Here is a 13,396-nt window from a genome sequence, read left to right as displayed (position 1 = left end):
GATGAATGATTGACCAGATACAAAAAATGGCAATAAATGTGGAGCAGTCTCTGGAAGAACTAGGATATCAAGGGTCCTGATGAGCAATGTAGGTGCTTTGTTCTTCAGTCTTTCATATATTTCCTGGACTGTTGACGTTTTTGGAGTGGAGGGAATCAAGAATCAAGTAAATTTTTGCTGACGGTTTTGATGGTCGTGGAGTTTTGGGATCCTTAAATTTTAGAGAAGCTTTCAGAGTTTTTAATGGGAAACAGCAGTGGTGTCAGATTTTTTTTTTTTTCTGTGTGTAGAATACAGCATATATTGTTCTTGCCTAACATTTTCCTTACTAATAATAACAGCGATAACTATTTTGGGGCTGTGAACTAATTAGAGGAACACTTTCTAATTAGAGGAACACAGGGCTTCCTGTGTGTTCACTTCTTGCAGTGTCTGTAATAAGCACGTCATAGTTATAGTGGATTGGAGCAGACATACCAGGTAACCTATGATGCACACTGTTGAAATTTTTTTAAATAGAGCTTTACTTCATACCATTTAAAGCTTTATTATTCTTAGCTTTACTAAGTATGGTTCTCCTTTATTTATTTGTTTATTTTCAATGGAGTGTTTCTCCACTTGTAGATGTTCTCTATCTTTTTAGCTTCTCAACTTCTACAGACAGTGCTGCATGATATTTAATATAAAGTCTAGTTTACAAGAGATCTTGAAAAATCTAGGTCTTTTTCTGTCTGCATTGCATAATTCTTGCGGTCTTATATTTTCCCCCTAGCTCACTTGGTCAGCATTTTTTTGCCTATCTTCTTACCGTAGTTCTTGAAAAATCATTGCACATTTTACAACTTTCATTTTTGAATATTTCCTGTGTTAAAAGGATCGTAGAAATTGCAAGCTGTTCCCTATGAGGTGTGTTATTTCAGATTGTGAGACAATATTTTACAGGTTGCAGAAATTATTTGAACAGTGTGAGCTGTGCATTTAGAACAGAGTCTCTTCATGTCTCTTGTAGTGCTGCTTTTGTTTATTTGAACATGAAAACATCTTAAGAAAGGTAGCGATGACAGTTCTCTTTTTGAAGGTGAAGGCCTACTTGTAAAGATGAAATAGTTCTCTCAGTGTTCTACAGAGTATCAAGTCAGCAATAGGCTGTGTGTGTCTTCTACTGTATGCTACTGTAAGCCCCCAGAACTAGATGAGCTTTGTGTTTTTTCTTTAGGTAAAAAAATAGTACTGGTAAAAGCATGTATTATATCTTCTCTTTTTGTAAAAGCATTGCTTTTAGCTAACATTTAACTAAATTTTCTTTTAATTAAATGATTTTAGAGGTTGATGTCTTAATACTCTTTTGTCTTTAATTGCAAAATGAAACATTTCAGCATTTGGAATTTTGAGTATTGTCTAATATTTCATAATTAATGTAGTATCAACATTGTTCCCAAAGTCTTTGTAGTGATGATGATTTTTTTTTATCTGTGATTCCAACCGTAGCTTAGCAAGAATTGTGTGGGAATTTTCTAATAGGAAATGCATCTCCTAAGTCTTTTCTGAAATCCTTCTCCCACGCACTACATTTTTGTATAGAATCAATTTTAAGAAAAGGACAGGAAAGTTTTTACAAAATATAATATCCATCTAATAGAGTTATATTGATTGTAAATTATGAATTCTGTGCCTGATTGATGTGTTTTTCACTTCTGTATGAGTTACTGTGAAGAGTCTTTATCAGCCTTGCTTGATCCAGCCAGAGTGACACTCACTTTCTGCAGAAGGCCGTGTTGTATGTTACGTATGTATTTTAGTGACATAGTTAACCATAGCACATTCAGAGCAGCTGGCTGGGAATTCTAATCACTTCAGCATCTGGCAATTTCTGCAGGAAGTGGAGGAAGCCTTTTATATCATATATTTTATATGTATATTGGGCTGTGGATTAATATTTAGTCAATCATACTGTGCTTCTTTGTGACTGTGAATTTGCTGCACCTGACCTTTGAATTTCTGGAGCTCCAATCACTCTTTCACTAAAAAACCATATATTGTCCAGAACCTCAGATTTTAGGATTTTTTATATATTTATGAAAAAAGTGTTTGTAATCCCAAGTGCCTCATAGCACACAAAGTCTGATTTACAGGGCTAAAATTACTTACATGCAATAAAAAATAATGATCAATGAAGCAAATAATTATGTAAAATATTTAATAACAAATTCCATGAAAAACCCTGAGTGCGATGGCAGACTTTCATGATCTGGCACCTCTCTATTATTCTTACTCTTGTGTGAGTTAAGTGAGAGTGTAGAATTACTTGCCCTCAGCTTTGAGGTATCAGTTGTCCTACACATCATTAAAAATAACTTTCTTTCCTGTATGTGGACTTTATTGTCCTTAGTGAAAGAAAGCAAGTTTTTTTCTGTTATCAAACCAACGTGACTTTGCAGGGAGTATTTTGAGTAAGTGTTTTTTGCCAAACAAGTGACATTTTTCAACAGTCACTGTGTAAGACATGCATCCTGTGATCTACTTCAGCTTTAGCCTTGGAAAACCATCTGGGTGAAAAAAGAATTCCTTCGTCTAGCAAATTTGTTGCCATCTGGTAATACTTCTACCATGAATCCTGCAAGTGATATGTAGCCTTTTTAATTTACCTCAAATTATTCTTGGACAGCAGTCCGACTTCTCTGTCACTGAAGAAACAAGGAAAAAGAAATTATCTTCTTAAAATTCTGTTAGACATGCTATTTCAGGGTTCTCTGTATCCAGAGATGTATGTCCTTGGGTCACCTTCACTGCAACATCTATGAAAGATACAGAATTCCTTTCTTGTTTTTAAAGAACTTGGGAAATTTGAAGTAAGAAGACAGTAATTTTAAATTCTGGAACAGAATATTTGTTATCCTTTTGGTTAAGCAGATAAGAAGAGCTATAAAACCTAAGTTTGGTAAAGGAAAAGAGTTCTCAATATATTTTCTGATAGTGAAATTTTCATTTTTCTTTTTTTTTTTTTTTTTTTTTTAATGTTAGCAGTTGTAGATTGCTGTTACATCTCTGGACTTTGGTGTGCATATTTGGTGTGACAGAATCAGCGTTCTAAGTATTTCAGTGGCTAAATAAAGCCATCCTTTAGGAATAGAACAACCCACTGTTCTAGGCACTGATGAACTTAAGTCAAAGTGTGGTTCCTTCTACCTTCCCTCTGACAATTATTCAGTGAAAGATAGGATTTGCCTAATATCCATTACTCATAACTCTGTGAACTAGTTCTGCCTGTGTGTATGCCCACTGCTTAAGTTATAGCATGTAAAGCTTACTATTAATGTTATTGTAGGAGACAGACTGCTTGTTTTAAAGGGCTCAGTAAATAAAACTGATCTGTCTTCTAACTCAGCCTTCTTGTTCCTAGTGGTTGTCAGTCTACCTCTTATGAGGCCTTGTTTGATTTTGTTTTCTTGCCTTGTCTTTCCACCTCCACCTTCCTTTCCCCCCAGGTTTAATCTCAAAGCAGAATCTGAATCTTACCATCTGGTCCAGTGCAGCAGATCTATCTGTAGCACAGCATGCTGCCACTTGCAAGAACTTTGTTTGAGCCAAATTTGGTGGTGTCATAAATGGTGTAAATTACATGCCAGTAAATCAATGCCAGTCAGCATGAAGTGAATTTGGAGTCTAGAGAGCGGTATATAATAAAATGGAATGTTGTATAACTGATCACATTTTAAAGGTAAATGTTTACACTCTAAAACTGTTGTTTGAAAGGCTGCGTTCAAATTCTTTTGCGTAACAGCAGATTTCCCCTATAAACAACATAGACCTCCATAGTAGTTAAAAAGATGACCATAATGACAAGCACAAAACAAGGGAATGCAAAGGGAATGTGCAGTGTAAGAGAGAGTGGGGAAGTATTGTTACATATATTACTTTTAAAATTCAGCAAATGATTTGGCAAAGGCTATTTGCTGATTAATTCTGATTTTCCTTTCCATTTGAGAATGGTGTCTCAGTATACTGCTTTGTGCTCTTACCTCCCCTATTTAAACTCTCTGTTTTGGTGTATGATATAGAAACTGAAAAATTGAAATAATAAAATGTGTGTATATGTTTATGCATACATACGTAAAGGCTGAAATGGGCAAACTAAGCACATAGAATTTTAGGATTTCAATTCTGCAGAAGGTGGATTTATTTCATCTCAGCCTAGTTGTCTACTCTTTCTCTAGACCCTGGTGGGAAATACACGCTTCCTGAGAGTGATTTATCCCTTCATACTGTATCTGCCTGAAGCAGCATTTCTGGTGACTGAACCCAGCTTTCTCTCTCTATTAGAAAAGAAAGTGCAATTGCTTCTTAAACTAAATACCTGCCTTTTTCATGGTATCACTTCTAGTCTGGAACAGGCTATTCTAATCTTGTCTATGACAATCTGTTTTATGTCTAGTCTTCAAGTACTGGTAGGTAGGTGTGTTAGGAACTTGTTGGGTTTGGGAGTACTTCATTCAGCTAGGACTCAGAAGGATGGCAGCATTTACATTCGCTTGAATGTGACACAGAGCGGATCTGTGGAAAGAAGCTCGTGGTACTGAGGACCCAGTGGTCACATTGTGTACCTTTTGTAATCATTTCTTTGGCAGCTCTCATTAACCTCAGACAAAGCTGATGAGGGCTATGCAGATAATAAGGCCAGTGTCACAAGAGGAAGTGGTGCTGTGATTTGGCAGGTTATACTCAAGATCAAGCAGGAGCGTAATCAACGAGTATTTAAGTAGTGCTAGAACTAAGGCTGTTGTAAATGTCTTCTAGTGCAATGAAGGGCTTGTATGCTCCTCTTGATGAATAAAAATGTTACTCAAGTTTCCTTCTTTGATTGGTTCACACCGTGGTACCATGAATATTTTAAAGAGCAGGCTTACCTCCTGTTGCCAAGTGTTGCTCTTCTAAGCCTAGGTAGTGGTTATTGCCTCCGTTTTGTGCTGTCTCCCTGTTTCTGATGCTGTTTGATTTTTAGAATACACTGACTACTCATGTGTTTGATTTAGCACCTAAAAGTAAAGAGAAGAGCCTGCCTTCTCAGGCAGCCAGCTGGGCAGGGATGATCATAGACTATGCTTTGGGAACTATTGGCATAAAGAAAAAGGTTTTTTGTCCCCGTAGCAAAATTTGATGTCATTTATTCTTATCACAGCTTTATAGCAGTGTAACAGCCTAGCTCCAAGAAATTGACTTCAGGTTTTAAATATTCAGCAACTTTTCAGATCTCTTCTAAGTGGGACCTTGAGCAAATCGCTAGGCAGGTACTCTGTTTATGACAAGATGATGGAAAAGTAACATGATTATAGCTGAATGGTAGCAGAGGTTCACCTCAGGAGTCATTGTTGTAATGTTTTGCCCAGCTGCCTAGTCAAACATAGCCATTCACTTCTTGGCATTTAGTGCTTCTCTGTGAAAGGTCTGTGTGAGCATTCACAACAAACTTGGCTGAAGTTTAGCAGATGTTCATCACAAGGGAAAACACAGTCTTGGGAATCAGAGCCAAACAGCAGGTGAAGGAGGAAATGTGCTTTGTTCTGAGAGCTTTTCATGAATTGACTCAAAAGCTCTATGGTCTGCAGTGCTTAAACTTCACCGTCTCTTATGTGTTTTCCCCTACTCTGATTCTAACGTTATTTAGGAGAAAAGAATGTGGTTACTATACATCAGGGAAAGCAAAAAACCATACAACCTAAATGTAAAGGTATTGGGAGGTTAGTGTAGTCTTGGTTGGCACCAACTCATTTCCTGTCTTTCAAAATGAGATGCAAACTGTAGAGGACAGTGCTGAAAAGTGGTGCAGTCAAATACTGCAGTGCTGCTAACACTGGCTTCAGCATTTTGGACCCTTCTGTCTTTACAGAGTCACTGAAAGGATCTTGTTTCCTTCTTCTATATATAGGGGCCTGCTACATCAATGAAAAGCTATATTCTCTTTGTTGTAGCTGTTTCCTAGATCAAAACATGCAGGATAGAGGGAAAAGGTAGTTGAAGTATTCTGGACAAATGTGTGAGCAGCTGAGAAGCTGGGGCTAGTGCTGCTTTCGTCCTGAACTTTTGTGTAAGGTAATCTCAAGTGTTCTCTTCCATCACATCAGTATTTCATATGCTTTTGGTGCCTTTTTTTAGCCTGTTCTCCATACTTTTTTCTTTTAACTTGGAATGAAAATCAACAGGGAAACTGTATTAAATTAAACTGACAGCTTTATTCTTGGTTATTCAAAATGTATCTTATTGCATTGTTAATATGGAAAACAAATTGAATTTCTAGTTACAAAAACAAAAAGATTGAAGATGTAAAATATAAGCAGTGATGTTGAATGAATCAAAGTAGACAAATATATTAAACCAGTGCTGCTACGCCATCTATACCAGCAAGTGCTGATGCTGATGTCCAGCCACAATTTAAAGTTGGTACAGCTCTGTGACATAAATCATTTTAATAAATAGTTTTGGCTAGAAAAAGACTATTTCTGATAAGGAAAGATGTGCTTTCATTACAGTCACAGGTAAAATAGATGTTTTCATATTTTTGACAGCAAAATTATAACTTATCTCCCAAAATATGAAATAACAGAACAGAAACTTAGACTGTCGTCTTCTCTGGCTTGCTAGACTGCTGAAGCTATTAAATCTTCTGTTTTGAATGTCTTCCTATTCCAGTGAAAATTCTGTCAAAATTGATAATACTTCCCGGAAATATGTGAGGTTAAATAAGATAGCATATTTTGATCTTGAAAGAAATTGTTCTTCAAAGATGCCATCCATTGATGCAGGAAAAACAAGCCAAGCAAAGTGCACACAATCACATTCACAATCTGCATTTTTTTCACAGTTTTAAATGTTGTATACTGAAAGTTAAGAGGTTGGAGAGGGTTGAGCTGACTTTCCTTCTATTTCTAATTTCACCAGTCAAGGATTAAAGTAAATTTAAATAAATAGCGTGAGCTGAAGACACCATGCTGCTTTGCAAAACTTCTCAGAATTGCTTCTGATTGATTCCTGAAATCATTTAGCATAGACTGCATGCACCTTTATCTACCTCACTGTGCTTCATGTGCTGAAGAATTCCAACTATAAAAGAAACTATCTGGACATTTTCTAAAGGAAACCATAGCTTCCTGTATTTTAAGTCTCATTTTTAGATCTACCAGCAGTATTTCAATTGCTGAACAATATTTGTGGGTGTGACCTGAACTGAAAAATGGTATAGCCTGATAGAAATTGTATGACCATCTTCAAGAGAAAGTCTCTTTCAGCTGTGTATCAGTTCCTTCTAGTCAGGGTTTCTGAATGTTACACTCTGTTTATGAAGCACTCTATGTCTAAATCCTGTTGCCTGTGTTCTGCCCATGCTGTAGGCATGTGGGTTGCTACTTCTCAGATCTTGTGTGTTCAAATTACTTGATTCCTGAATGCTACATAACTGTTGTGAATAATCTGCACTGTTTAAAAGGTCATGAGCCAGAGTTACTGTGCTGAATGCTATCTATTTTTGTCACTGTTTAATTTGCATTGATTTAAATGGTTTATTATTTATGGTCTATTGAGCACTCTTCAGTCAGTTAACATTATCTCTTTGGTTAATTATTAATTTTTTGCCACTGCACTGGAAGTCACTATCATTGGTCCATTCAGTTGCTGTCAGCGATAGAAATGAGTTAATGATGCAGAAATGTCATGAATAAACAAGCTTATTGTCTTTAAAATAGAATCAAAAAAATTAATTTTATATGAAAAGCCTAAAGATTTGGTGTTTGTTTTTGTTTGTTTTATTTCTCTGATGAAGTCTACTTAAAATAAATGTAGCTAAAAATTGTGAGTTCTTCTGGCACAAGTTAAACAGTAACAGTTAGGAGTTACATGGACTTGTTAATACTTTGATAAAAATTGTGAATTAGGCGACCACTGAGATGATTAGGAATCTACACACATTTGCTATGTGTGTTTGTGCACAGAGCATTACACTGACAATATCTCTAAAGCTAATAAGTATTTCTGGAGTCTGAAAAATAAGGCTTATGATCCTGTTCTATTAAGATGTATGGAACTCTTTATTGGAAATGAATTTAAAATGAATCTTCAGAGGGAACTAATCTCTTACTGTTCCTGCCACAAATTCTAAATAGGTGTGCAGTGGACACTGGATTTTTTTTGCTGTATAAGGATATGTAGAGATCAACCCAATGATATATACAGTATATCAAATACTGCTGCCTTATGTATCTTTAGTCTTATAAGGAACTTTCTCATTTCTAGACTGACCGAGCATGCATCCCTAACAGCTCAAGGATGTACTGGAAAACAAAATTTCCATTAGGTGGTGCTCCCACACATTCGGAGCAACAAGACGGAGGAAAAAGGTCAGAGTTAGAGAAAAAAGTAATCTTCATTCTCAGATTTATTTTTGCAATTGCACCCAGTAAAGAGAAAATGAGCTTGCTCAGATCTAACTGTTTGAAATGGGTTTAGCCAGAAATTCTGTAGTCTTCAGTCAGTACATCCGATGTATGGATATGATTCAGCATTTTTATTTTTATTATTAAAGGGAAATAAAACTATGGTATTTTAATCAACTTAACTCCTTTAATATGGGTACCACTCACCAAGCCAGATATGTAAATATTTATTCAGTAAGGTCTGAGTTGCTAGCTAACTGTCTATGGTAATCACAGAACTCTGATGCACTAATAGATGCTGCTTCTGATTTTATCAAGCTCCCACAAATACATGGTGGAAACAGTTTTCTACCACAAAAAAGTTAGAATTTTTGTTGCTTAATTTATGGGCAACTTTGGGTATCCTTAAGTCAGATTATTCTTCAGTGGATAGGATAACCCAGTACTTTCAAAAGCTAGAGCTCTAAGAGACTCAATTATTGAAACTGCCTGCTTACATTTCGATGTGGAATTACTTGTCCACGTATAGATGTCATGTAGAAAACATAAAAGCAACATGGTTTTCATGTTCTTTACTATGGGTGGTCATTTACCATCGTTTACCCTCTTGCTCTCTGGATATGCACAGTTTACCTCTGCAGTTTTGCATCAGTAACTACAGCTGTTTCATTATAGTGCAGAATAACCTCCTTAATTAGTTTTGCTTTTCCTAGGGTCCATTAGAACACGACTAGGCTGTGTATTTGATGTTTCAGTGATGAATACTTTTCCCTGGAAGAATTTTGTAGTAGAGTCCATTCCATTGTAAGAAATGATTTAGCTCTGCAAAAGTTTGTTGTGGAGGTTAGATACTGAGCTATGGCATCATATTGAATCGGGGCGAGAGTAAACAGAAAATCTTACTCTGCTTCTGAGTAAATGAAAACAGTGTGCTGTTAATGGAAAATTTTGAAGAGTCTAAAATTATTAAAGCTCTGGTTTTGGTGCTGGCAGTGCATCACCCTGTGAAGCATTCCAGAGATGCTGGGAATTTTACTCCTGGAAACAACCATAATTTTATGTTAAAGTTCTCTTCTACTTTGGTATTTTGACTCCTTGGATGCCTTTGCATTAGGAAGGCTAATTAAATAAATAAGGAAATAACAAAACATGCTTTGCAACTTTTTCTTAGAATGATTTTGTTTGAAAAATTTAGCAGTGTTCAGATCGTGTTACTGTGTGCAACTGAAATACAGTGATGGTTGGATACCCAATAGGAATACTTACAAGTAATTATGCCACCTATCACTGGTTTCAGAGAGAGGGAATACCACTTTTGGCAATGGAATTTCTTCTTTTTTGCAGTATTGATGAGAGAAGAGCTTAAAATACTTGACTACCAAGTAGAGGTTAAAATATCATGCTAGAAAGTTGTCTATGACTTGTTTTGAAGGCGACTTCATTATCTACAATATAATTTTTAAAATTGGAGGTATGATGGCCATTTTGATAGATCTTTGAGAAACTTTATTTCTGAAGAAGATCTGTGTTGAAAACCTCCTGTTTCTGCTGAAAGAGCTGCTACCTGCTGAGCAGCAATGAAAGCAGGAAATGGAACACTGTATTGCTGAGGCCTGATGAGATGTTATTTTGTTCAAGTTCCAGACGAATCAAAATGCAGCAAACAGGGAAGTTATACAGCTCAACTGAAAAATGAACATATTCTCAAAGTGTTGAGAGATTGCTGTTGCCCGGTGTCTCATCAAACAGTGAATTACTTAACTAAAGTTGTACTTCTACATCACACTTTGTAATGTTTGTCTGAATAGAGTTTATGCCTTACTGTTTTCTCACCTGTGCCTAATCTTATCTAGATGAGATCTTCTATGCAGTAGTTCTTGCCTTTCTCAGGAAACACACCTCCTAGGTTTTAACTGTTAATTCACACGAAGTCCTGGAACCTGTCTGTGCTCTCATCTCAGTTGTGTGATTTTTTTTCCTGCCAGTCAGTAATACCACCACTGCAGTGTCTGAAGCTGCACTATTTACTTATTTTACTGTAAGAATGTATACCAGGCCACTCTAGCATCTCCTAGAAAAATCCTGTGGGTAAGTGACTGTGTAGCTTCCATCAGCTTTGATGATACAGTACAGAACAGCAGCTTCTTGCCACCAGCCATAGTTAGATATTTTTGGGCCACAGTATTGACAGTGTTATACCATACATAGCTACAAGCACATTTAACTGCTAGCCTGCCTGAACACCACCATCAACTGCTTTCTTAAAACTCCTCCATCTTCTTCCATTTCATTTGTGGCAGACAAGTTTTGTATAACAGCCTGAAAATATATTTTTGTCTCATCCATTTCCATATTGATCTGATATCAATCTTATAATATGCTTAGTAAGGAAAGGTAATAAACAAGTGAGTAGGCTAGTTTACACTGCCATGAATGAAGTGGAGGGAGGCTATGAATTACGTCTTGAGGACCATGAAAAAACAATTTGCAGTTCAATGGACTGGGCCTTATAAATCGTTTCAGTTGTACTAGTTATAAATTTTAGAAGATACTCCATGCTATTATACAGTATGCACAGATATCTTTCCTACAAACCCAGAAAAGCTGGGTTATAGCTGCATATATAGTTGCTGTGCACTGATGCACTGCTCTGCCATTGCAAATGAATCCTCCTTGAAAGCATTCAGTCAGCATCTCCTCAGCAAGTTTCAGTTTACACCCTGCAGCACTTGAAGAAAGAGTATATTTAGACAATGACAGAACAGCAGTTTCAGATAGGCAGTTTCATCTAAGGCACCAGATTTGCCAATTTGTTAATACCCTTTGCCTGTAGCAATTTCATACTTGGGTTGTCAAAAGCATTTGTTATGTATGTTTAAGAAAAGACTATTAATGAAAAATACCTTATTCTGCAAGTTCTTCTATCTCTTCAATTCCACGTTTAGAGCTGGGGCTTTTGCATACCACCAGTAAATGCTACTTGGCTTGTAGCATTTTTCACCTGCAGATACTGGCGATGTACAACAGAGGAAAGCAGTGTTAATAAAGGAAAGAAGGAGAAACTAAAACATCTAAGGCTGCATGTGACAAAGATTAAAGGAAAAGGCAATGTTACATGGAGAAACATAAAGAAAAGGTGAAAGAAAAGAGGAATATGTTCTCAAGTTGGCATAAAGGTCATGGAGGATATGAGTATCCCGATATGTTCATAGGAATGCTATATAAAATTATATATATATTCAGATTTCAATGATAACTTTTGGTTAAGCTATTTATCAAAAGTTAAACTTCTGATAAATTCCTCGCTTTGAATTGAATAGGAAATCTTCATGTTGTCCACATCTGTATTTGAAATGAATAGGCCAGAGATCTAATGGAAAAGAGGCCGGCTGCTTTTGGGCAGTGTAATTAAACTAGATTTCATATGAAATTGTGTCTGAAAAATCAACTGCTTTCAGTCCCGTTATGAACTAAGCTAAGAAGTGGTAAGAAAGAAATCTGTGGATTAGTTTGGAATGCATCAGCCTTGGAAAAAGTCATTCCTATCCATTGATTTGGAAAGTTTAAGAAATGCATTGAACTGAATTGCTTCAGCATAGAACGATGCCATGTTTCCCTAAATATAGAGCCCTGAAATAGTAACCCAGTACTCAAGACCACATCTGTGGCACTCAGAGAGAAGTTTCAATATACTGGGCTGCCCCTTGGACACACCAGGGAAACAGCTTTTTCTTAGAAGGTAAGAGGCCAGTCCTCTTTTCCTTTCCAGGAGTCATTATGAGAAGCTTGTTTCAGTTTTGTTTTTCATCTCCTTTACATCTGGGTAAAATCAGCATGCTGCCCTCACAGGATGTGAGAGGCTACTGTGATCACTGCGAGCTGCCGCTGTGCAAGGAGCTCACCTCTATTCCTGTCTCAGCAGTAGATAGGCGTTCATAGCAACATGCCTTTTTTTTTGTTCCATGTTGGAAGAGGACTTTGTGCAATAGTTTGTTTGCAGTGGTAGGATTTTTCGAAAGCTAGGATCATCCTGTCAGATCTGGTTAATGCAAACTGTGGATAATTTTGGAAATATTCTGCAGTTCAGTTGGTAAATGTGAACCTAGTGAAAAGCTGAAATGAACTAAAGCAAACCTGTTCTGCTTAGCTGTAACTATGAACAGTGAACAGGAAAAACATTCCCCTAAGGGTTGGTTTTATGGGACTCTTGAGGATCTTGATATTCCTGGAGGGGAGTACAAGCTGCACCCAGTAGTCAACACCAGTGTTCTTTACCTTCCAAAAACTAGTTCCTACAGGTAAAACATGCTTTCAGCATGCTTTGAAAGCAGCTGTTGTTACTGACTGGCAGTAGTGGTTTTAAACCTGTGGCCCATGCTTAAATGACATAGTGCTTCATCTGCAACAAAGCAGAGTACAAACACCTTGAGAGTCAATGAGAATGTACAGTAATTACTTTAATACATTACATTTTGGAGAAAAAGAGCTATTTGAAAAGCTGTTTGGCCCAATTCTTAGCTGCTATATTTAAGCCCTATTCCATTGCTCTTGAAGTCTCAAAAGGAATTGAAGCTCTGAGTTACCAACAGTACAGATCATGGTGTGTCAGGAATACTTCAGATGTAAGAGGTCTATAAAGGAGCTATATTAAATCTTGTTAATGATTTCACTCTGTCTTATGGCTCTCTTCACAATCACTTGATGTGTTCTTAGCTTCTTTTTCCTCAAACCACCTAACATTAAAAATAAACTATTTGTGATTGCAGTCACATAGAATGAAGGTAATTGCCTGGATCAATGGTTATGGTCAACTTACAAGCAAATAAGAAAGAAAGGTGAAAGTGTGATTTAATATTTCACATTTTCATAACTTCTGTTTTATAGCTGCTTCAAGTGGCTTTGTCTGCACTGCACCAGTTTAGAGCAAACTCTGAGGAAGGGGATGGAATGTGCTGAAATTTCTCTCTTGTCGTTTA

The sequence above is a fragment of the Cyrtonyx montezumae genome, unplaced genomic scaffold (genome assembly GCF_038088225.1).
Source record: "Cyrtonyx montezumae isolate F1298 unplaced genomic scaffold, pur_monq_1.0 scaffold_5, whole genome shotgun sequence".
Classification (NCBI taxonomy): Eukaryota; Metazoa; Chordata; class Aves; order Galliformes; family Odontophoridae; genus Cyrtonyx; species Cyrtonyx montezumae.
The sequence above is the reverse complement of the archived record's forward strand: the minus strand, read 5'-3'. Positions refer to the sequence as shown.